Consider the following 26,674-nt stretch of genomic DNA (forward strand, 5'->3'; position numbering starts at 1 on the left):
GTTGCGTACAATCATGGGATCTTATGATTAATCTTCTCGTATTGTTTACGGGTGATCCTGAACCATATAAAATTAAATTATGAGTACATATGTATAAAATATCATGTTACTTTAGGAAGATGTGATTTATTTAATTTTCTCCAATTATTTTCGTGGCTAAACTAGTCTTGGATATCCGATTTTGTTTTGGTCATAATTTCTTCGTTACAACTCCGTTTTCGTTGATTCAACTTTCCACTTCCTTGGATCGAGTCCCTCTTTAAGAATATGAACTGTAAATACCTTAGTTTGTATTCGAAATCATAGGTCATAGGTCAAATTTTGGTGAAACTTATGAAGTTAATCATTTTTGTTACAAAAACATCATTTAATGACCATTTTTCTAAAAATACTTATACTATGAATTAAATTATGAAATTTTTATGTGTTAACATATTCATAAGAAATATCATTTTTCCAGAATATAAACCTCCAATTCAAAGTTCAAGATGGTTTTTAATTATCCAACCCAAAACAGCCCCCGGTTGCACTCCGACGTCATAAAAACAGTTTTTTAAGGTATTCTTTGAAAAACCAAGTTATACCTTGTTAAATTAGCATATATTTAAGTTATATTACAGGTCTTGAAGTATTTTAAAAGTTAAGTTAGAAGGATCTATTTAGTTTGCAAACAAGTTTGAAATCATTCAAACTATGTTTTTGTTGTTAAAATTGTATACCATACAATAAGATAGCTATATATATATGAATCGAATAAGGTTATGAACAAAGTTACTACCTCAAGTTACTTGGACAAGATTGCTGTAAAAGAGGAGTAAAAACCTAGAACCAAAAGAGTGATGAAATTGGATGAAAGATTGGAAGCAACTTAAGACATAAACTTGAATTGAAAGTTGTATTTTTGTAGTGTTTTTGTTGATCTTTTTATGGTGGTGTTTAAGGTGATTCTTGAGAGGATTTTTGCTGGAGTTCTTAGAGAGACATGAGGCTAGTAAGTGTGTGTGTTTAGCTAGAGAAATGATGTTCCAAAAATTGAAAATGGATACATGTATTTATGGTGGTGTAAAAGGTGTATAAATTTGTAATTTTGTGAAAAGATCTTTTAATCATGTGAAATTGTCATACTAAATAACAAAAGTAGTTACCTTATACATAAGGCATGAACAAGGGCTGGTTGGTGGTGATTTGATGTGTATATACCAATAGTAAATACGTATAGAAGCTAGGTATGATACGAGTACATATACTCTAGATATACGTATAGAAATCTTGTGAAAAATGGAATGAGGATTCAAATATAGCTATCTTTTGTGAATATACTTATATTGTTTTATGTATTTAAGTCTTTAAAAGTGATTAAATACATTATATATACGATATATGTATAAACATTATAGGTCGTAAGTATTTATGTCAAATAACGTTACGTATAGTTATCGTTTTGAAAGCTTAAGTTAGTAGTTTCAAAATATACTTATAACTTATTGTTATTAATACAAAATGAGATATTTAAACATCCTTAAATCATGTTAAATATGTATATATACATATATATACACAAACGTATAATTAACATATATTGTATAGTTCGTGATATCATCGGTCAAACTAGACGGTTAAACGTTATGTAAAACTCTTTTCAAAATCATAAATCTCAACAATTTAGATTGCTTATCATGTTGGTAAGTTTTAATTTATGTAAATATTAATCTTATAAGTGTAAAACGATCGGAAAAATCCGGGTCGTTACAGGTTGATATTCAGCGCAACGCTCCGTCTCGTGTTAGTAAAGGGTTCACATGGTAGTTTGAATATGATAAGTTATTTGATTCTTTCAATCTTCCATCAGAAGTTACCGAGGAAGAAGTGATAACTCAGATGCTGTTTGATTTACAAAATTCTACTGAAGATGTCATCACTATTCCAGCGCAAGTTCAAAATCCGGTTTCTAGCTTGCAACCAAGTCTGCAGAGAGTTAGAAGTAATACTGATTCAAATGTGGATGGGGTAGTTGATACTGATGAAGACAGTGAGCTTGAAGAAGATGAGGGAGTTAATAGGACACGGTTGACTGAGGAACATCTTAATCCTCATTATAATCAACCACCTACTGTAACAGTGCCTGAACAGCCAACTGAAGCGGGAGGTGTACGTAGATCCAATCGTGTTATTCTACCACCTAAACGTCTTGATGATTATTATGTAGATACAAAGGGCATTCCTCATATTAGCATTCCTCAAGCTAAGACTAATGAGGCATCTACATCTGATGTTCTGACTACATCAGAGGTTCCTGTGGTAAGTGACAGTTCAATAGCAGCAGAAGATGTTCAGACAGAAAGTGCAAATGTAGTGACAGCTTTCTATTCCTCATTGAATAAAATAAGGAGAGTATTTATGCATGCTCACTCATTCTTTGTGTGTTAGATTGAACCTAAAGATGCCTATGAGGCACTGAAAAATGATGAGTAGGTTAGTGCAATGCAGGAAGAGCTGTTACAGTTTAAGCATTTAAAGGTTTGGAGACTAGTCAATTCACCACATGGTTGTGAGCCCTATGGTCTTCGATGGGTTTTGAAGAATAAGAAGGATGAACAGGGTATTGTTATCAGAAACAAAGCTAGGTTGGTGGTGAAGGGATATCAACAGATCCCTGAAATTGACTATGATGAGGTATTTGCTCCGGTAGCAAGACTGGAAGCAATCAGGATTTTCTTGGCTTTTGCATCTTTCATGGGTTTTAAAGTATATCAGATGGATGTGAAAAGTGCGTTTCTGTATGGTGAGATTAATGAGAAGGTTTATGTTAAACAACCACCTGGTTTCGAAGATCCTCATTTTCCAGAAAAGGTTTATCAGCTTGAAAAAGCACTCTATGGTCTTCACCATGCTCCTAGAGCGTGGTATGCGACATTGTCCAACTATATGCTTGAAAATGGTTTTCGGAGAGGAGTCATTGATCAGACACTTTTCATCAAGAAGAAGGGACAACATCTTATGTTAGTGCAGGTTTATGTTGATGACATTATCTTTGGGTCAACGGATCAGGGAATGGTTGATGAATTTGAAAAGGTCATGCAGCGGAAGTTTAAAATGAGTTCCATGGGAACTATCAAGTTTTTCTTAGGTTTGCAGGTAGCTTAGACGGATAAAGGCATCTTCTTGCATTAGACTAAGTATGTTGCTGATATCCTGAAGAGATTTCAAGTGGAGACAGAAAGACTAGTAAAGACTCCGTTGTCAGTAAATCATGGGACCTCACCTGATTGTGAGGGTGCCAAAGTGGATCCTACGTTATACAGGGCGATCATAGGTTCTCTAATGTATCTTACAGCTTCTCGACCAGATATCATGTTTGCGGTTTGCCTGTGTGCTCGTTATCAGGCGAATCCTAATGTTCATCACATGTTTGTGGTTAAGAAGATTCTGAGGTATTTGAAAGATACACCGAGTTTAGGATTATGGTATCCGTGTGAGGATGGTTTTGATCTCACAACTTATAGTGATTCTGACTATGGCGGTTGCAAGAAAGATTTTAAGTCAACATCTGGAGGTTGTCAATTTCTGGGTAGCAAACTAGTAACTTGGCAGTGTAGGAAGCAGACATCAGTGGCTCAGTCCACTTGTGAAGCAGAATATATTGCTGCGGCCAGCTGTACATCACAGGTTATCTGGATTCAACAGCAACTACGTGACTACTGTTTGCAAATTTCTAACACTCCTATTTATGTTGATAATACTGCTGCTATAGCTGTCACTAAAAATCCCGTAAATCATTCTAAAACAAAACATATAGGGATTAAATACCATTTCATTAGAGATTGGTATGAGAAAACGTTGATAGATGTAGTGCAGATAGACACTACAACCCAAAGGGCTGATCTCTTCACTAAAGCTTTTGATAAACCATGCTTTGATTACTTGTTAAAAGAAATAGGTATTAAGTTGTTAACTGACGTGATTCCTAAAACTGAGGTTCCTAACACAGAGGAACCTAACCAAGAGACTGAGTTGTGAATGCCTTAAAACTACTTGTATAGTATGTGTAGTGTTGCATAGTAGCTTGTAGTTCATTTGCATGATTTCTTTTCGCTTGCATGATAGATTAGTATTTTCTGATGGTACTGCATGTTTGTTTATGTTTTTTTAGTTAGTTTTATGCTTGCGTACAGAGAAAATCGAAAAGCCATAAAAATCAGAAAAACCAAAAAATAAATAAAAATTGAAAAATGGAAAATCAATAAAAATTAAAAAGCCTGAAAATGAGTTGCTTATTCTATTTGTGGGGAAGTGATTGCAATACTGAACTGACATGTAATTTGTGAAAAAAAGTAGTACAGAATGATTGATAATGTATTGGTAGACTTTATTGACCTAATTCTAGATAGAGATGATCACACTAACAAAGCGTAAATATCATGATGAGGAAATCATGGAAAGGTTTACAGCAGTTGAAGGTAGTCACCTACTTATCACTGAATATGTACCGAGAAATGATTGTTCAGAAACTCAACAGACGGTTGAGGTCTCCCCTACTACGATTTATACTCGGTAGCAAAGGATAATTTTGTGAGTCCCCAAGGTGAGCATACTTTGTCTAGGATGCATACTTGTTTCTATTTACCTTTATTACTTGGACCAAAAATCAACAACATACATGTCGGGTGCCCAAAGGGAGGTGTTTTCTCTTGAAGGGTTGAGAAGTGCAATCTTGTATCACAGACACAGAATGATTTGTACAATGCAACGTCAGCGGGTTATAGATTTCAACATCAGAAGATTGGTTTTCCGTGCAGATACAACAAAAGTCAAAGACAGTGGTGCATCATCATGAATAGTTGTATATATTTATTTTGTTTTTTTTGTTTATGTTTTGTAATATAGCATGGAGAAAAGGTTACATAAAAAAAAGTGCAAGTTATGTTTATGTTTATTTATTCAAAGTTGTAAATAACATAATGCTCCACATTACTGCAAGAGAATCATGGATCAGGAATTGAACAAACCTTAAAGGGTTCCTACGTTATCTAAGTCTGAGACAACAGATGTTTCAACCGGAGAATTGTTTGGAAGATTTAGTTATCTACATCCGAGGGGGAGAAATTTATCAGATCATCAGATATAGAGAACTTAAATCATTCAGTTCACATCACTAAATTAGTGGACTTTACATCTTTTGTCTGTGGTATGGGATTGTACCTATTGGCCTGGATATCAGGGAATATCTTCTATAGGGTATCTTAGCATTCCATCACTCAAATATATATCACTACCATCCATCCAACATCATACATCATATGATTTCCGTTTAAGTATGGGGTTTATAGTGGCCGGTATGCGTCTTTTCAAAGTATGCAATAAATTTGAGATAAACAATGCTATCTGAAATGAAAAGTGTAAGTTTAAGATAGAAGCTCATGACTGGCAGGGTTGCTAGAAACATGGTGAGATGGTTCTGTTCAATCAAATTGAAAGTACATTGATGTGATAAGAGGACATCGTCAACTGGTTTGTGCTCAATTGTTCTACCTGATACATCGTGCGATCTCAAATGAGGACTAACTTTGTGATCAAAATCTAACATAGCAATATGTTAAAGTAATTAATTTAACGTGGTCATCGAAGTCTAGGGTGAAAGTTGGTAAATGTTTATTGATATATTTGAAAGTTATTCTGTATATGCTTTATTAAATACGTTAATGAATGAATTGTGGAATAGCATGTCAACATAGTTCAGTTCTGATCCCCGAATCAAAAGATTAAATCAATTTGAAATGTCAACTCACAAAAACATGTGTTATGTTCTTCTTAGTGTGCTTCATGAGAAACAGTATAATTTATTCTTATGATAATAACATCAATTACTTGATTATGCTATTGGATAATGAAACTGATGTTAGAAGTTGAATTATTGCAGACCTGCAAGGTTAAAAATTTACTTAGTATGTCTGTTATAATATTGTTGATCATGACACACTAGATCTTGTACAATATTTTGCTTTTTAGATTTGCATATGCCTACATATCTGAAAGATCCAAAATATTTGCATGTATGAGTTAGTTGCATGTGCATTTCTGTTTTAATTATTAATCTTAGCAACTCAGTTCTCGGAAAGGTTAACTGTGAAAGGAATATTGTGTTTTCTCTTTAAATGAGAATATAATTTGTTTGAAGCTTAATGGAACAAAGCGTGCTTGATTTTATACTGTAGAGATCAGTCCCAGGGGGAGTGGATAAGAAAAGGTTTGTGGAGTTGAAATTTAAAATTCTTAAATTTTAAAACCTAAAGACAGTCGGCCGAGTGAGTATACACCCATGACCGTGTGACTCACTCACACGACCGACTGAGATAGAAAAAGAATGTGTTTTGTGTTTTAAACACACTCGGCCGAGTATGTAACTCTCACAGCCGAGTGAGTGACACACTCGACCGAGTGTGTCTGGGGGTATAAAAAGGTTTTGAGTGTCGAACGGTTCAGAATACTTTAGACATTTTTGACAAAGTTTACCTAGTTTTTCAACGTTAAGGAAAAAGGTTTTGATTCGGTGTTTTAGATTCAACTTTTGATTGTGATTACAGCGCCATAAACGAGGTAATCTAACTCGTTTCCATCCGCCTTAAATCAGTGATTTTGTGTTCAAAGTTTAAAGCTTTAATCGAATGATTTATAGACATGATATGTTAAAATTGATGTTATACGTATGCTTATCTGCCTTTTTAGAGGCATATGTGACTAGGTTTTGAGCCAAAACAACATATTTGATCGATTTGTGAATTTGGGTGAAAACAGATCTGGATGAACACACACGACCGAGTGTGTGACACACTCTACCGAGTGAGTCCACACACTCGACCGGTTGTCGACTCAGACCGTGTGTGTACACACACACTACCGAGTGTGTTGAAACCCTAATTTTTTGTAATTTGCTGTTTTTGGTTATTTTGTTGAAATCATGTTATATTATTCTGAATGTTTTGCATAGTCTTGTTCTTAGTATGTCAGGTGGTGTGTTAGTTGGAACTTGGGGTTTTGATCTTGAACGTAGGAGAGTTTTGGCCAAACATGGGCCTATTCAAGTGGAATCCAAAGTTGTAGCTACTCAGACCACTCATGAACAATGGAAGGGTCTAGACTGTTTAACATTCATTGAGATAGGAGACTATTATTGTCCCAAGCTCATTCAAGAATTCTATATCTGTGTAGCATTAGAAGAGGGTAAAAAGAAGTATGTTCATGCTAACTTCTATGGGAAACCCTATAAGTGGACACTAGATGAGTTTGCAGACCATTTACAAGTTCCGTACTGGGGAGCCAAGATTTATAGCCCTAGCAAAGATCTTAGGAAAATTCCTAGTAAGTTTGATGCTGGTGGTGTAGCTTCTCACATCTGTAAGACAGGGTATGCAATGGGCAATAATAGAATTGAGGTTAGAGACAGTGATGTTAGAAATGATTTGATGCCTCACCTGAGGATTATCAAAAGAAACATCGTGTTTAGAGATCCAAGTGATGACTTGCTTTCTGGTACTGAAGCAGTTCTGTTATACTGTCTTACTGAATGAATCAAAGTGAATTTTGGTCAGATTCTAATTAACATCATGAAGGATATCATGGATACTGAGGGTAAACCATTCCCTTATGCCGTTTTTTTTAATCACTTATTTGATGAGCTAGATCTTTTTGAGAACAAGCATTACAACATGAAGCCTGTCCCAGAGGATGTTATTGTGGGATAGTTCTAATGTTTGTGATATTGGGTAGTTATGTTTTTTAATCTTTGATGTGTAATTTGATAAGGCTAGCATGTTAGCCTTGAATCTATGGTCTGTAATAAACACTGACCTCTGTACTAAGTACTTGTATGCAATCAGTTAATGTGTTTATCATGTTTATTTAATTACTGATGCATGTGATTAACTTGATACCCCATAATACATGGTGGTAAATGCTTATTAGTTGTGTTGTTTTAAGTGTTTTACAGCTATACAGAATGTCTCAAGAACAGCAACATACATCAGAGGAAACAGAAGAACAACAGATCTCGTTATCTTCTGAACTACCCGGTCTTATTGGACGTGAAGACACAAATGTGTTGGCTTGTGTAGATGATACTGGAACTGAAGCTCAAAGGGGAAATTTTGGTCCTATTATCGCGTTTTTGAAGCGATCTAGAATCTTCAAGGAGATTACTATCAAGTGCACTCCATACTACTCGCATCAGAGAACTTTCTGGGAGGTTGCTAAAGTTGTTATTGAGAATAACAAGCCTATGATACTAAGTTCAGTCAACAACACCATTGTTCGAATCTCTGCTCAGACTATCAGGGAGGATATTGGGTTCCCAGATGATGATACGATACCAACTTCTTTACCGGCTCTGAAGGTAAGAAGGTGTTTGAAGCGTTGTGGTTATGCAGGAGACATAACCAAGGCAGTAAAGCGTACAAAGTTCAACAGGCAATACAGATACTTCACGTATGTACTTTTGAGGTGTTTGAGCCCGATGCAGGGTGGTTTTGATGAAATGACTGGGAAGTACAGTTCGATGTTTGTTGCTTTAGTTTTGAATGCGGACTTTAATTTTTCTCAACTTATTTTTGATGGAATGTTGATGAATGTGAAGAGGAAAGTTCAAGTGGTGTTTCCGAGGTTCCTGCAAATAATGTTAGAAAAGCAAGTTCAAGGTTTAGTGAAAATTCCACAGGATGTACTGAAGCAAAATCATCTGAATGATCAATCTTTTAATCGGTTCATGCAAAACAGAGTTGGTTCTATTGAGATTCCTGAGAAGAGGTTGATTGGTCATCTGGCCAATGAAAAGTACGCGTGTCCGGAAGGTTTGAGCTGCCGACATGAAAACAGCACTTCTGGTGATGAGACGGATATAACTATTGCTGGTGAGGAAGAGGTGAATCAGCCACCACCAAAGCAAACTGGTCCTCGGTTAGTTAATGAGGATGATGTGACTACACTTGATGACAGTCAAGTTAATTTGATTAAAAGAAAGTTAGCTGAAGCTCCAAATGTGTCCACCAAACAGAGACAGAAGCTTTTGAGGATTGTGGTTAAGGATGGAAGTTCGTCTTCCACAACAAAGTCACAACCGAAGGTTACTCCAACAACTCAACCTGCTGCTGATTCTGGTGGTTCTACTCAAGTTCCATCTACTCAACAACAGCAAACACCACCTACTCAAACAAGTTCAAACTTCTCAGCGACCTGAAGGTGTTACTGGTGATTTGACTGGAATAGTTAATCGACGACTTATTCAGTTGACTTCTGATTTTGCAAAGTTCCAAAAGGCTGCTGAGGAGGATAAGAAAAAGAGGGAAAAAGAGATGTCTGCAATGAGAGAGTTAGTTGATAGACAGTAGATGAGAATAGATGAACTTGAAAAGAATGTGGGAAGTCAAGCTGGTGAGATTTTGGCTTTACAGACTCAAAATTAGGATTTGACTGAGAGATTAAATGAATGGGAAAAAAAGATTGTGATTGAAGATGTTGAGGAAGGACCCGATCCTTTTGGTACTCTGGATGATGAGGAGGACATGGCTCTTGAAGTTGCAAAAGGCTATACGAAGGATAACCCACTGTATGTAACTCCACTTCAAGTAATAACCGTTTCTGAATTTTTAGCTATGCAGGATCGCCTTAATCACTCTTCTATTTATAATGATTTAGAAGAAGGGGAGATCCCTCCGGATCTCACCGAGACTGAACAGGAATTGATGGAGCGCCAAGAGCGACAAGCTAAGGAATCTGCTGACGCTGCTTCAAAAGCCTCAACTGAAGCTTCGACTTCAGGGGCTAATAAGTTTGATGATGATTTGAGTGATTCTGATGCTGTTGATGAGAATGATAATAGTTTTGATGAGGTTATTATTGAGGATGATCCGACAGCGCCTTATCCTCGTTATGAAGGTTTTGATGATGATGATCTTCCAACTTTTGCTGATTATTTTCAAATGAACGATGAACTCTTGAATAGAAAATGCAAGGAGAAAGAATAGAAAGAGCAAGAGAATGTGTTGCCGGAAGGGTTTTTTGTCAGTGGAAATCAATAAAGAAAAGGTTGAAGTCTTAGAAGAGGAATGGAAGATCTTGATGTGTATTAGAAAGTATGTTATGAAGCCTGAGGTGGAGCCTCAATTTTTGAAGTATATTGAACATTGTGACAGTTTGCGTGCGAAAGGAAAGATAATAGCCTGGGCCTACATAAAAGAGTTTGATATCTACGCGATCAAGAAAGAACTCGGAGTGGATTATATCAGATATGCACATGAGTTCACTTCGTTAACATATTTTGAATTTATGCAGGTGGCACGGCTTAAGATGTTGTATCAGGATTATTCTGGAATTCCTGATCTTTTGGTTCGTAAGATAAGAATATCATTTCAGTCACCTAATTTCATAGGTTTTCGACCACAATTTCTGAAGATTTCTTACAGGACGAACAGGAAAACGGGTGTAAGGAGGAAGATAGTTAAATATCAACCTGTGAAGTATATGCGAAAGGTTCCTTTGAGGAAGATGTCGTAACACTTCAGCCCTCGTTTTCATTGGTGGTATTATGATGAATGCTCGGAGGAAGCGGTTATAGTGTTAGACAAGGATGGAGGAGATGAAAATGATAGTATCAGGGTTCTAGATCCAGTTTGGTTGAGAAAGTGCTGTGAAGAAGATATGTTTACCCTATACTACAACAGGATGCTGTATCGCCCAGAAAATCGTGTGTAGGCTGAACAATATTGCAGAGTTGTGAAACTTTGTTATTTGAAGAACTGGGTGACAGATCCATTTACTGATTGATAACTGAATTTTTCTGTTCTACGGCTAGGTCTTAGGGGGAGTTTGTTGGTGCATGAATCCCCAGCCGTAGATTAATTTATCGTTTAATACATTCGGTTATGTAATAACGTTTATATGTGACTATTGATTACATTTGTGATTGTGTATGCTTAATTATTTAAAAAATCAATAAATTAAATTGCATACACAGTCGACCGACTGTGTGACTCAGTCGATCGACTGAGTGACTCAGTCGACCGACTGTGTCTGTCATGCAGTATATATACAGGTTAAAACCTCCTTTGTGAGGTTACACATCTCATTAACCCTAGTCGACTGATTTCCGTCCCTTTCGATCCCTAACACCATATACCACCGAAATAACTCGTTTAGGCGTCGATCTAATCTAGTTTACATCCTAGGTTTGATCAAATCGATCCAAATTTGACCCATATCTCGGTATTACTCAATTCTAGTGTTTTCCGCCTCTAGTATTGATTGCAAGCGACCTAAGATCAGTCAATATTCGTCTACAATATGTATCTACAGTCCAACACAATTCAAGGAGCGTTTCCTCAATCCATTTGCAACAAGAGCATTTTGTTATATTTGGATATGTCCAATAACAACTTTGGTGGAGTGATTCCACCGTGTGTGGGAAACATTACTGCCTCTGTTGTTACATTTAATTTGGGGAACAATCATTTTCAAGGAACAATTCCAAATGTATTCGAGAATTGTGGAGAGTTAGAAGGGCTATTTTTGAATGAAAATCAGTTAGAAGGGGAGATTCCACGTTCGTTGTCCACATGTCAATTTTTGAAAGTACTTGATATCGGAAACAACCATTTAAATGGAACATTCCCTGGCTGGTTGGGATATCTTCCGAAACTGCAAGTTCTTATCTTTAAATCAAACCAACTTAGCGGTCCCATTGTAACCTCATTGATAGTCGAATCTCAATTTTCAAGTCTGCTCGTTCTTGATTTATCTTATAATGAGTTTGTAGGCCATTTACCACGAAAATATTTTCAAAATTTCAATGCAATGAAGAATGTGACGAAAAACATTACAAAACTTGAATATTTGGAATCTGGTGGCAGGTATTACTCAATTATTGTAGTGTCAAAAGGCGGGGAGCGATTTATTCCTCAAATTTTTGTTCACTACACAATTATTGATCTATCAAACAATAAGTTTGAAGGAGAGATCCCAAACATTATCGGAAGTCTTACCTCATTGATAGTGCTCAACTTAGCTAACAACAATCTCATCGGTCGAATCCCATCTAGTCTTGGGAAACTATCGGAGATGGAATCATTAGACTTATCTTGAAAAACACTCACTGGAGGGATCCCTCGAAGTCTTACAGACTTGACATTTCTCGGGTTCTTAAATCTCTCTCATAACCATCTTGTGGGCCGCATTCCACAAGGATCACAGTTCAACACGTTTGAGGGGAACTCGTTTGAAGGGAATGAGAAACTTTGTGGCCTCCCTTTGCCTAACAAGTGTGAGCGGCCATTCAAACCACAGATCGAAGCAGACGAAGATGAAGAGAGTGGGTTTACATGGAAGGCGGTGATGTTGAGATACGGTTGTGGAACACTACTTGGAATAGTAATAGGATCTATAATGTTGACAACGAGAAGAGTAAAGTGGTTCAATGAAATTGCTGATGCTGGAGAGCATTTGATCTTGAAGATCCAAAACAAGAGAAGATATATGTATAACAGGAAATGAACTTAGTTTTTGAAAGTTATGCAAAACAACTTACTATAGTCAGTTATTTTTCTACAGTTTGCCTATGCAGGTTATGATTTTATGCAGTGTTATGTTGTATCTTTAAGCCGTTTGGATTCTTGTTGTATACATTTGGAGTATGTTCCAAAGGTGTTGATGACTTTTAATGGTTGCAAGATGATCATGTGTTGATGTATGTTGTCGCATATTAATGGTGGTAATCAGTATTGAGTAAGTTGTTACTTTGATAATGATGAGCATATATAGTCATGGAACTAGGAATCTATAACAATGGACGCAAAAAAAATTTGCAACAATAACTTTAATAAACCAACTTCACTAGTAAATTTTGAACATAAAACAAAAATAAAAAAACAACATAAAAGTGCACAAAAAAAATTTATAAACAGTAGCAAGACAGCCCAGAAACAACCGCAAAACCATATTCACCCCTTTGCACTTGTGCATTGGGATGTGGAGGTCTCAAGTTCGAGTCCCTCCCGTTAAAAATATTCGTGGGAATTATATCCTGTAAGCTGAATTGCCCCGGGGAAGGTTTTACCGACCCGTATTCAGGACCCAGGTCCGACTGTCAGCCCCTCGTGATGGTATAAGGTTCGGATCCATGTAATGCGGTTCGGGTTTCCTGCCCGAAAGCGCGTGCGTGCGTGGCAAATGAGAAGAGAATATTCGATGCCAACAACTTGCCTTTAAAAAAAAAAAAAAAAAAAAAAAAAAAAACTGCACAAACATTGTCGTTAGATTTAACTAAATTAAATAATGAAATAACTGTATATAAGAAACAATAAACAACAATAGCAGTAACAACTTCAAATTTATATACTATCTAATAGACAAAATGATGAATAGTAACAGGGGCGTTTTCGTCCTTTCACTTTTTTCACCTTTTTTAAAAAAAAAACCATACTTTGTTCAAATATTAAAATCGACCCCCTAAAAGGGGGGGTAAAGTGCCAAATACTCATTTTCATAAAAAATCTTAAATAAACTTCACCCAAATATTCAACGGGCCATATCTTCTCGCTCGTAACGAGTTAAATTTTTCCGACACCATTGTTAAACTCGAAATAATTTTAGGAACACAATGTCACTAACTATACACAAAACGGACGCTTTTTAAAAAACGATAAATATTTGAGGTACTTTTCATACACGTTGATTTTACGTTAAATTTTTAAAAGTCGACAATTCCATAGCGAAACGCGGAGATGGACATATATTATTAATTTAAAATAACATTTAAATCTTTCACGGATTATACCTTTTAGTTCGACTCGAGTTGCGCTTCAACGATATCATCGTTAGCCACAATATAATTTTACAAACTAAACGCAATAAATACATTGAAAACCAAACCCCCGGCGCGAAGCGAGGGTTCGAACACTAGTTAATAACAAGTAGCAAAAAGAAGATTTTATAAACCTTAATTTATAAACCCTAAATTAATTACATAAATAATAATAGTTTACCTGATTAGAAAGTCACAAACTCACAACTATTCGATTTATTAATTCGTCGATTTGGCCACACAAAGTCGCCACCATTTGCTATATTGCCATCGTTATGACGTTATCATCTGCTGTTCGCCAATCGTCTATGGTTGCAGAGAGATGATACGAGCAATATATGTTAAGCCCAAATTCTAATTGGGTTTATCATTTTTTTAATAGGGCAAATGGCCCGAAAAGGTAACATAAGTAACCCAATTTGACAATTAATGTAACACCCATTTTGCACAAGCTCGAAAAGGACCTCAACTTTATTTTTGCGCAAGAAAAGGAATACGTGTTAAAAAAAATTAAATTCGGGTAATCTTCGTCAAATTCATTAACGGTCTTAGTCAAAAATACACGATTGGTCCCTGAAGTTTCTTAAAAGATTGCACCACTAGTTTCACCAAGAACATATTTCACCAAATTTAATTCGATCAAATTAGCACTCAAAATCGATTGAAACATGTGTCATGACAAAATTGATAAATTAAGTCCAATAAGGAGGATTCTGACAGAATTGATAAATCGTATAGTATAACAACATGTACAACATATAAGTCCAATAAGGAGGTTTCTGACAGAATTGATAAATCGTATAGTATAACAACATGTACAACATATAACTCCAAGAGTCCATCCTTTTCGAAAACCAATTGGTGATAGAGGGACTTCCCCTTTGACTTATATGCATACATTTGCTTTTGTCCATCACCGATGTTAGATAACTTCCCAACACGCCCCCTCACATCGAGGCGTGGAACGGTTGTAGAGATGGCGGCAAGAAGGCCTGACTCAATCTCTTTGTAGCGACGGTGGCACACTCATGGGGGCCTGACTCGGACTCGCTGTAGAACAAACCGTCCACCTAAGCTCTGATACCATGACAGAATTGATAAATCGTATAGTCTAAAAACATGTACAACATATAAGTCCAAGAGTCCATCCTTTTCGAAAACCAATTGGTGATAGAGGGACTTCCCCTTTGACTTATATGCATACATTTGTTTTTGTCCATGACCGATGTGGGATAACTTCCCAACAGTTTCAACATGAACTTTAAACTCGAATTTGTAATCTATTCCGTTTTAGATAATGAATCCAACACGAAAGCATCTCAAAATCATGTACTAAATGCTCGAAATTCGTTTTTAACATCTGAAAATTTCAAAAACACTCCAATCCGAATATTGACCAAAAATTTTCATTCGTTGACTTTCAAATTTCGAATACATACATGTTAGTTAATCGAATTTGATGCTTCACGAAGGTTGATTGATTGATAAAGTTTCATAAACATACCTCAATTAGATCTAAAACTCGCCGAGTTGTTCCGGAGACCAAATCGAAAAATATGTTTGATGAATCTGAACTTGTTAATGCAATCTGAATGATGACGAGTATTTGGTTGATGATAGGGATCACAAATCTCTACTCAATTTAAATTGAAGATCATCAAACAATGAATTTGTATTTTGAGCATATATGATGAATATGAACTCTCGTACAGTAGCATGAGCTTGAACTTGATTTTTTATCGATGTTTTTGGTCACCATTCATGCTCGATTCTGCAATTAGAAGTTGTTTCGGTTCGTTATCTTCATCCAATATTTCTAATCGTTGATTCAGAAAGGTCTTTAAGTTGATATGCAGCATGAATTCATTCAATTGAGGATGAAGAGGATGATGGGTGAAATTTTTTGAGAAACTTCAGGGACCAATCATGTATTTTTGACTAACGACCGTTAATGAATTTGATGAAGATTACCTCAATTTTAAAATTTTTGAACACGTAATCCTTTTCTTGCGCAAAAATAAAATTGAAGTCCTTTTCGGACTTGTGCAAATTGGGGGTTACTTGATTGTCAAATTGGTTAACTTAAGTTACCTTTTCGGACCATTTACCCTTTTTAATATTCAGCAATGGGCTTTTGGGCAGGTCAAAACAAAAGAGTCCAACATTTAAGCCTATTATTTATTGATCCCCAGATGGCCAGATGACCCCCTCATAATCTATTTACGCTCACCTTTGTCTAAACACAAATGTTTGCAAGCATGCCCTTCTCATAAACCAAAAATGCATTTTTTAGTAAAACTAAAACAACACACACCATTCAAAGTTGATGGGATCCCTTTAATACAGTTAGGCCATAATCCTTTTAGTAAACTGCATATTTAATTGACAATTGTCACTAGAAGAAAAATGAGTTTTAGTGACGAAAGTTATTGGTCACTAATAACACTAAAATGGTCACTAAATCAAGTTAGTGACCATAATAGGTTGGTAACTTCTCGTCACTATAGATCCGTCATAAAATATTTTTAGAGACCAAAATACCAAAATTGGTCACTATAGTGACCATTTGTTTGGTCACTAATATCGTTTAGTGACCAAAATTTAGTGACCACTTTTTTAATGGTAACTAAATAGCATTATTAGTGACCAAATATTGAGTCGTCACTAAAAGATCGTCACAAATGAGCATTTTTCTTGTAGTGTGTATTCTAATAAATTTTGTATTTGTAACAATATGAAGATAGATAGTTCAGTGATTGGCTATGATATCCGAGATCTCATATTCTAAAAGTATAAATGTATAATCTGAGTGATCAAGAGAAATATATGTAATCTTTGTAGTGTACTTGAATTTTTTTATTATTAAGAAACGTTAATATGTTATGAAAGTATTTGTCTTAATTTTAAATTTATATCAAGCTTATTAGATCAAATTATCCTATTATCCTATTATCCTATTATATCAAAACACACTGGAATTTGTGTCGTTTGATTAGTGTCAACCGACTGTTTTACCTATTAATTAACAATCATATACATATTACGCATTCCAAATACAATTGAATGACAAACATGGTTGAGTGGTTTCCAAATGGTTCAAAACACACTGGAATTTGTGTCGTTTGATTAGTGTCAAACGACTGTTTTAACTATTAATTAATAATCATATACATATTATGCATTCCAAATACAATTGAATGACAAACATGGTTGAGTGGTTTCCAAATGGTTTTGTGGGAGAAGGGGTCCAACAACGTGGGCCTGTGGTGTCGATGAGCCTGGTAAAAAATTCTGGGATGCGTAATGAAGTTGGGCCGAGTGTGGTTGTTGACCAGTAGGCCTGAAAGCCGAGATAGGGGCCTGTTGGGATGGACTTAGGCGTTGGGCCAACGTGGTAGAGGACAAGCTACGGTATTAATCATTTGTTGTTGGGCTTCAATGATTTTTAACAAGTGGGCTTGACTATTTTCATTGGGCCTATTATTTATTGAATCGTTACCAGCTGCCCAGTGTGTGATGTAATTTTCATTGGAAGAATTACCTTGTGAGGCATGAGGGTTACAGGATTGGTTTGAGCGAGTGGAGTAGTGGTGCAGATAGCGGCACTTTTTGGCAAAGGCTACAGAACCCACATGTGAAATTGCGACACACTTCTGGCGAGGTATTATTGGCCTGTTGAGTGGGAGGGTTCCCGGAGGTGTGAGCCAGAAGTACAGTAGGATTGGACGGAGTAGCAGTAAGCTCGGGAGTGACCCGAATTTTTCTGTGTAAACGCATTTCTTCCAACGTGATCATCGAGCGAACGTTTTTTAAATTTGGGAACGGGTTGCTATGAAGTATAATATGAGAGGCATGGGGAAACTTGTCGTTTAACCCGTTGACGACATAGGTGACGAGGTCATCTTCTTCAATCTTGGATCCGAGGTTGGTTAAAAAATTAGACAGAGAGTCCAGTTTACTAAAATACTCTTCCACTGTTTGAGTGCCGATGTCAAAGGCCTTTAGTTCGGCCTCGTTTAATATCTTGAAATGCCTTTTCAAGAAATTTCCATGCTTCATGTGCATTAATTTGGTTGCGAATTGAGAACCCGTTCCAATAGCGACTCAGAAAGATCCAAGAAGGGACCACCGAATCTGCCTTAGTCCATTCTTCAGTTGAACGTTCCTCACTGGTGGAAGTTTATTGAATAAACGGAAGTACGTTGAAGCCCACGCAATGGATGGTGAAGATTTTGCTCCAATGGCCGTAGTTGAGTTTAGCAAGATCGAGTTTAATGGGGATAAGGTGACTCACCGAATTGACTGGTATATATTTTATCATATTTGTTGGGAATTAGTGAGACCGTAATTTCCCAACAACTGGTATCACAGGTTTGAGGGGGGTCTCAGTTATAGGAGTCGGAGTATGCTCTGTGGTTGCCACGGGAGTGGATCGTCCACATCAGAAACGAGTTCTATTGATCGTATAGGGTATCTGGTTAGACAATATTTTTTCTGATTCGGAGTAAGTGGTGTCAAGAATTTGTAGTGGACCGGGTGTTGGATTTTCCAATTTAACAGATCCTGTGCGCCACTCCACTACATCTGTCGGCCAATCGAAACGTGGGAAAAATCAGAGAAGGTGTTGTTCTTAGGATACGGATACGATGTCGTAGTTTAGTCCAATGAGGTTTGATGTAGAGAAATTTGATGGGAGGATCAATTTTGGCTTGTGGCAAGTTCAAGTCAAGGATGTGTTGATTCAATCCGGTTTACACAAGGCTTTGAAAGGTAAACCCACCTTTGTTTAAGGCAGTGATTCTCGCAATAAGTTCGATGAAGAAGAATGGGATGATATGGATTTGAGGGCGGCAAGTGCAATTCGTTTGTGTCTTGCAAAGAACGTGCTTGCAAATGTGCACGGGTTATCAACGGCTAAGGAACTTTGGGATAAGTTGGAGCAGTTGTACCAGGGCAAGGGCATCTCAAACCGGTTGTGTCTTAAGGAACATTTTCATACTTTGCGTATGGATGGGGGTTCAAAGATTTCAGGTCATCTGAGCATTCTGAATGGTATTGTTTCAGAACTTGAGGCTGTTGGAGTTAAAGTGGAAGATGAAGATAAAGCTTTGAGGCTGATATTATCTTTGTCATCGTCCTATGAGCACTTGAAACCTATTTTGATGTATGGGAAGAAAACTTTAAAGTTTGAAGACGTTACTAGCAAGCTCATATCCGAGGAGAAAAGACTGGAAGGTTACGGGGTCTCGTCATCAGAAAGTACGGTATTGTTGTGTTCGGATAGGCGGAAGAAAAACTCCGGAAAGAATCTGGTATGCTGGAGGTGCGGGAAGACTGGGCATGTAAGGGTTAATTGTCCAGGTGGAGCTAATTCGGCAAATGGCTCGAAAGCCGCTAATGATGTCTCCGTTGTTACGGAGAGTGACGAATTCCTCTAAAGTCACGTCATCCTCATGGTGTGTCCGCGCCACCATGGAAAAGGATGTTCGTTAGCGGTTCCACAATTACACATGGGCACTGGTTTGGCATTGGTGCAGGTTCTGTGGTGGAAACTGATGTTGTAGCTGATGGAACTTTCGGGAAAGCCAAATAGGAAGTTGCACCATAACTGTTCAGCTGGTTATACAACATGTGCCGAGGTGAAATGCTTGGAATGTGATATTCTAAGTGTGATACTCTTTATGGTGGGGTATGATAATTCTGTTAAGAGTTATGATTGTCTATGAAGACAATGATTGTCGGGTCTTGACAATGTTCGATGAGGATGCAAGTTTTATCTCTTGGGAGATAATGTCAATGGCATGAAGATGAGGATCTTGAAGTTTTTATCGAGGAAGTATCTACGTCGGTTATCTTTGCAATTTGGAAGTATGGTTATCTTTTTTTATCAAAAAGGTGGAGATTTGTTGGTTTATTTTTGATTGAAAAATGATATGGTTACTTGTACCACATTGGTAGATGAAAGAAAAGAGGAGTAACCTCTTTGAATATAAAATGATGTTGTCCCACATCGATGGGAGGAAGAAGTTGAAGGTGGATGACTTGGTTATAAAAGGAGGTCATGTGCATCATTCCAACTTGCACCAATCAATACACTTTAAGTATTTGATTATTTCTTTCTTTCTTACACTTCTTTGAGAGTTGTATTAGTTAAATACTTTGGAGAGTATAGTTGGCTTAAGAGAGTTGTCTATGTCATTGTAACAATTTGTGATATAGTGTATTTCTCTCTTTGGGGCCCGTGGTTTTTCTCCTGTTTTGGAGTTTCCACGTTAAATTCTTGTGTTGTGTATTGTTCTTATTTCTTTACTGTCTTTCATTGGGCGTTTGCTGGGAATTAGTGAGACCGTAATTTCTCAGCAATATTTGCTTGAAGTCATGTGTTTGGAGATAGCAAGTAATCGAATAGAAAAGGTAGCAGCAACGGCAAGAAGCAGGATGCAATCAGGGTTGGCGTTTGAAGGGTAGAGTTTGTTAGGATTAATTTGGAGAGGTTATTTTTGGGATGACATCTGATACCATGTTAGATTGCATAAAAGATTGCTTGATTCATTCATTGATATAACAGTGTACGTACAATGCATATATAGAATGAAAACCTAGCTCTAAGCAGGCCCATAACAAAGTACAAGAGGCTTGCAGTTCCAATAAAAATAAGCTGCTAATATAATGAAGTTGGGCTTAACCACTCAGGCTTGCCTGAGTGGTCACCGAGTTGCCCAATGAAGCACACACCACCCGGGTTCAATTCATGGCTCCGCCAAATTGTTCAAAAAGGGAGTGTGACTAGAGGGTGCGCATAATGCTCAATTTACCCGGTCCCAAGTCTCGCGCTCGGGGGCTTGACTACCCGAGGTTTTACCTTCTTATGGGGAGCCAATATGCTCGTTCATAGGAGGGTTTCCTCGCTTACAAAAAAAAAAAATTAATAATAAATATGAAGTTGGGCTCGCAGGCTAACAAAATCTAGAGGCTGCTACATCGATCCATGGCTTTAAGCAATAAATGGATTCACAATTGGTGTAATTGTAAATTGTAAGCCAACCAACATCAATTGTTTCTATGATAACATATATAATATACGTATGCATCTTCATCAATTTTGTTTCTTGATTGTGTCTTAAGTCCCTTTCTCGGTTCAGGTATATTTGGGCATCACCTAATTCATAATCATGTGGAGTATATGTTTTTTTTTTTTTTTTTTTTTTTTTTTTTTTAACTTAGTCTCCATTTAATGCTTCAAATTAGTTACCTTGTTATTGTTAGTAATAAAGTACGTCAGCATTATTATTTATATATTCTATATTTGTTCTGACATGCTTTTAAATCAGTTTATAGTTTTATCACAGACGATGTTTATGGTTTTGACTGATTTTAATAAATTCGGGACTATGCAAATAAAACAATGAATAGGCCCTGGTTCGGGCTTGTTATAGAAAAAAGTTTGTGCCTTTAAGCTTGCGTTTTGGTACTCAGGTTTGAACTTGGACCTGTTTGTGGGTGCATGTGATGTGAGTTTTCATTTATTGTCTTTTTTTTATTCCTTCTCAAAGTTAAAGGTTGAGGAACAATGCAGTGTTTTTTTTTTTTGCTCTTTGGAAATAAGGTAATAGCGTTTCAATTGCACAATATCAACCTAATATAATAGATGGTTGTGATTGTGGTAATGATATAAGTCGGTTGCTATATATTACCAACCAAATTATTTATCTTCTGTTATGGGCGGGTTCGTATAATTGGTTATCTTTTTTTGCTGGCCAAAAGAGGTAGAGTTGAATTGCCCTGAAAACTTCAGGTAAATCCAATTTTTGATAAACTTGTTCTGTTAAGAAAAGAGCTTTTTGGTCCGTGAAATATCACGTAAAATTCGTTTTTTTGTGTTCTTTTTGGTCTGTGATGTATCAAAAAATGAATGATGGGCTAACAGATGTGCTTATTTTCCATTTGAGGAACTCTGTGACAAACCTCTTGGTGCTGCAGACTATTTTGGATTATTTAGTAAGTTAACTGAAAGCATTTTAGGTTGTTTTGCTTGCTGCGTATATAAAGATTTAACATTATAAGTATAGATCGACTTTGAAAGTCAAACAAGCTATTTCTAACATTTTAAACTATGAGAATTCTTCAAAATCTTTGTTATTAATTTATTTATTATAAGGCAGCCACATTATATCTGTAACAAATACTACTACATAACAAAGACATCTTGGTTTTGAAGATGTTTGAAAATGCATGTTAATATTGAAGTTAAAAAGTCAAATTAGTTGACCTATCAATAGTCAGATTGTGAACCAACTTGTTTTCAATGGCAGAGAAATTTCACACCCTGGCTTTGGATGGTGTCCCAATATTCGGCCTCCACAATCGAACGGCAGCCTATCGGTTTGTCACTTTGGTTTGTCACTTTGGTTGACATACTTATATATTTTTGACTTATATTGGTTATGTATGAGAATAAGAGCAGATTGATGTGCATTGCCGAGGGGACTCCTTTTGACTTATTTGAGAGGATTGTGACGATTGCAGATGCGCATAATGTTGCACCTAGAACCTCTTCAAGATCAAGAAAGAATGACGATTTTGATAACTTATGAATTGGGATTCGCAAAAGATCGCACCATCAATGGGTATGCCCTAATTGACCTGTTGTTCGATAACTTATGTAAAATCATTTAAATTCATTCCTTGTCATTCTCTGATAACATAAACAATTCATCATCGGTAGAATTTCGACTCGTCTGTGTCTACTTTGGGTTATTTATAAACTGAAAGTCGCCAAACAAAACATTGTTGTTGTTGTTTTTAATCTGAACGGCCAAACAAATTTACAGGATTTGATCTATAATTCATTAAAATATATATAAATGATATCAAAGACATTGTTAAATCATGTATATAACCATTTCAAGATAGCTAATTTAAAATAAAATTAAAAAAAAAAAAAAAAAAAAAAAACATAAATATATGTTTGCTAAGCTTAAATATATTTCGAACGATATGGTACACAACGTAAAATGATTGGATAATAACAAGAGCCAAGAAGAGAAATACAGTATTTCATGAAACCTGCATGCCATTCGATTAATTGTTAGACCGAGAAAATATAACCATACTCCTTGGATCTTATAAGGAATAAGGTTTAACAGACACAAATTATGGTTATCAGAAAGAGAAAAGGTCAAAAACGGTAAGCATGAATGTCATGCATATCAAGATCTACTTTATTGCTGAAAAGTATAACGACTTTGACCACAAAAGAAGATATAAAACTCAATCAACTTCAAATGAAATTGAATTGATGTGTTTCTCACTTGTTTCTGTTTGGAGGGACTATTTATTTATTTGATTTCAAAACTGTCTTATTGATCCTCAAATGCAAAGCCACAAATAACAATATCATTAGTAGTATAATTCATTAAAATTTTTATCTGACTGAATTGCATAAGACAAGATTCGTGCACTGGCCGGCAGTTTAATTTATCACACTGAAGTTTGAATTTTTCCACTAGACGACCCACATTTATAAAACCTGTCCCTATCCATTTTGTCTTTCAGTCATGATAATATGTATTGCAAGTCTAAGTACTTGTATTTAATTGTGCTATTAGTTTTGTAACAATATCATTAGTATATGTAGAGCAAGTATGAATTGAATGTTTAGAGCTGTTAGCAACTTTCATTCATTTAAAAAAGTATGAGCTATCCAAAGTTTAATCCCTTCATTTCTCTTTTACTTATTGTAATCTCTTTTGCTTCTTTCACTTCCACATATTCTTCTTCATTTCAATGTTCTGGTTCACAGACTCTTGCTTTGCTTCATTTTAAGCAAAATCTTTCTTCCATCAATTTTCCAACTGAAAACTCTCCATGTAAAGATTGGCTTGGTTCCAGTTACTATCCAATTACGTTGAACTGGAACATAAGTAGAGATTGTTGTGATTGGAACGGAGTCACTTGCGACCACTCCACAGGTGACGTTATTGGTCTCGACCTTAGTTGTGGAATGCTACAAGGTTCCATCCATCCCAACACCTCCCTTTTCGACCTTCCTCACCTTAAGAGTCTCAACCTCGCTTTTAATAATTTTACCGATTCTCAACTTCCTTCTCAAATCCGAAGGTTTTCTAACAGCCTTACTATCTTAATATCTCTAGTTGTGGTTTGTGGGGTCGAGTCCCAACAGAGATCACACTTCTTCGTAAATTGGAGTCTCTTGATCTCTCTTTGGATCGGGATGGTTTGAATTTTGAACCTCATGTTTTCATTAACATGCTGCAAAATACTACTAATATGAAGGAACTTTCACTAAACAGAGTTAATATCTTTTCAGATTTATCAACTTGTCTTAATATTTCTTCTTCTTTGAAACTACTAGATCTTGGCTCAACAAATCTGTATGGAAGGCTACCTCATACCATTTTTAATCTTCGATCTTTGGAAAAACTCAATTTGTCATATAACTGGTTTGAGGGACATATTCCTAGGGAAATTTCTCTTCTTCCAAATTTGGTTTTTCTTGATCTATCTAGTATACATGTGTCTGATATTCACATGGAACCTTACATTTTGAACAATCTCCTTGAAAATTCTACTTCTTTGGAACACCTATCTCTTGTTAGAGTTAATATATTTTGGGCTTTACCTACTTAGCTTAATATCACTACTGTGAAATCACTCGATCTTAGATATACTGGCTTGGAAGGAAAATTACCTGGTAACATCTTCAATCTTCCACAGTTACAAAAATTTGACTTATCAGGGAAATGCTAATCTGACAGGTCCATTTCCTACAATTAACACAAGCACCATCACTCGTCTTGAGTTTTTATCTCTCTCGTCCACCAATTTATCAGGAGAGATACCTGATTCAATCAGTCATCTCAAGTCTTTGAAATACTTATATCTCTTGGGATGTGGTTTGGTGGGATCCCTTCCGAAATCCTTAGTCAATCTTAAGCAACTTTCTGCTCTAGATTTGTCATTTAACAAGCTAAATGGATCATTGCCCTTGTGGTTTAAGAATCTTCCTACTTTAGAAGAGATAATACTCGATTTCAATATGTTCAGCGAAACTGTACAGTTTGATTCGTTTCCTCTTCGATCATTAAAACGCCTTTCCCTCAGCCATAATCGGTTTGATGGTCGGATTGATGTACTTGATCAAGGACCCATTTTACATACGTTTCGGCAACTCATCAAACTCAATTACCTATACCTTTCATTTAATAATTTTAGAGGTGAATGGGAGTTGGATTCAGTGTTATCAAGCCTCCCAAGCCTTACCATGGTTGGTCTTTCCCGTAGTGGTTTCTCTGTCTTGACTAATACTGTCAATCTTTATGCCAACCCCGGTCTTCTTCAGATGTTAGCTCTGACCTTTTGCAACGTAAAAGTGTTTCCTGAGTCCTTACGAGCCATGAAAGATCTTGTACACTTAAATCTATCTAATAATCTTATACAAGGCAACATTCCTGAGTGGGCAGTTGAGATCGGCGGAAATGGACTCAGAACTTTAGATCTCTCAAATAACTCGATAACAAACTTGCCTCAAAGTCTATGGGAGGGATTAAGATATATGTATCTACAGTCCAACACAATTCAAGGACCGTTTCCTCAATCCATTTGCAAGATGAGCAATTTGTTATATCTCGATATGTCCAATAACAACTTTGGTGGAGTGATCCCACCGTGTGTGGGAAACGTTACTGTCTCTGCTGCTACAATTAATTTGGGGAACAATCATTTTCAAGGAAAAATTCCAAATGTATTCGAAAAGTGTGGAGAGTTAGAAGGGCTATTTTTGAATGAAAATCGGTTACAAGGGGAGATTCCACGTTCGTTGTCCAAATGTCAATTTTTGAAAGTACTTGATATCGGAACCAACCATTTAAATGGAACATTCCCTGGCTGGTTAGGATATCTTCCAAAGCTACAAGTTCTTATCTTTAAATCAAACAAACTTAGCGGTCCCATTGTAACCTCGTCGATAGTCGAATCTCAATTTTCTAGTCTGCTTGTTCTTGATTTATCTTATAATGAGTTTGTAGGTCAACTTCCACGGAAATATTTTCAAAATTTCAATACCATGAATAATGTGACGAAAAACAATACGAAACTAGAATATTTGAGTTATGGTGGAAGGTATTACTCGATTGTTGCAGCGTCGAAAGGGGGGGAGCAAGTTATTCCTCAAATTTTTGTTGACTACACAATTATTGATCTATCAAACAATAAATTTGAAGGAGAGATCCCAAAGATTATCGGAACTCTTACCTCATTGATAGTGCTCAACTTAGCTCACAACAATCTCATTGGTCGAATCCCATTTAGTCTTGGGAAACTATCGGAGATGGAATCATTAGACTTATCTTGGAACCAACTCACAGGAGAGATCCCTCAAAGCCTTGCAGACTTGACATTTCTCGCGTTCTTAAATCTCTCTCAAAACCATCTCGTGGGTCGCATTCCAAAAGGATCACAGTTCAGCACGTTTGAAGGGAACTCGTTTGGAGGGAATGAGAAACTTTGTGGGCTCCCTTTGCCTAAGAAGTGTGAGGGGTCACTCAAACCACAAATCAAAGAAGATGGGATGAAGAGAGTGGATTTACATGGAAGGCAGTGATGTTAGGATAGGGTTGTGGAACTCCACTTGGAATAGTAATAGGATATATAATGTTGACGACGAGAAGAGTAAAGTGGTTCAATGCAATTTCTGATGCTGGAGAGCATATGATCTTGAAGAGCCAAAACAAGAGAAGATATTCGTAAAACATGAAATGAGATAAGTTTCTACTAGTTATATTGCCTTTCTAATACTGGTTTTTAGTTATG

The 26,674-nt window shown here is 36.4% G+C and overlaps 2 pseudogenes; both read left to right on the top strand.

The window, feature by feature from the left end:
• LOC139887701 (receptor-like protein 6) overlaps positions 1-12,534 on the top strand; it is a 73,765-nt pseudogene extending 61,231 nt beyond the window's left edge.
• An 11,003-nt stretch (positions 12,535-23,537) lies between these two features.
• LOC139887703 (receptor-like protein 7) lies at positions 23,538-26,611 on the top strand (annotated as a pseudogene).
• Positions 26,612-26,674: the final 63 nt, after the last annotated feature.

Source organism: Rutidosis leptorrhynchoides, chromosome 2 (genome assembly GCF_046630445.1).
Source record: "Rutidosis leptorrhynchoides isolate AG116_Rl617_1_P2 chromosome 2, CSIRO_AGI_Rlap_v1, whole genome shotgun sequence".
Classification (NCBI taxonomy): Eukaryota; Viridiplantae; Streptophyta; class Magnoliopsida; order Asterales; family Asteraceae; genus Rutidosis; species Rutidosis leptorrhynchoides.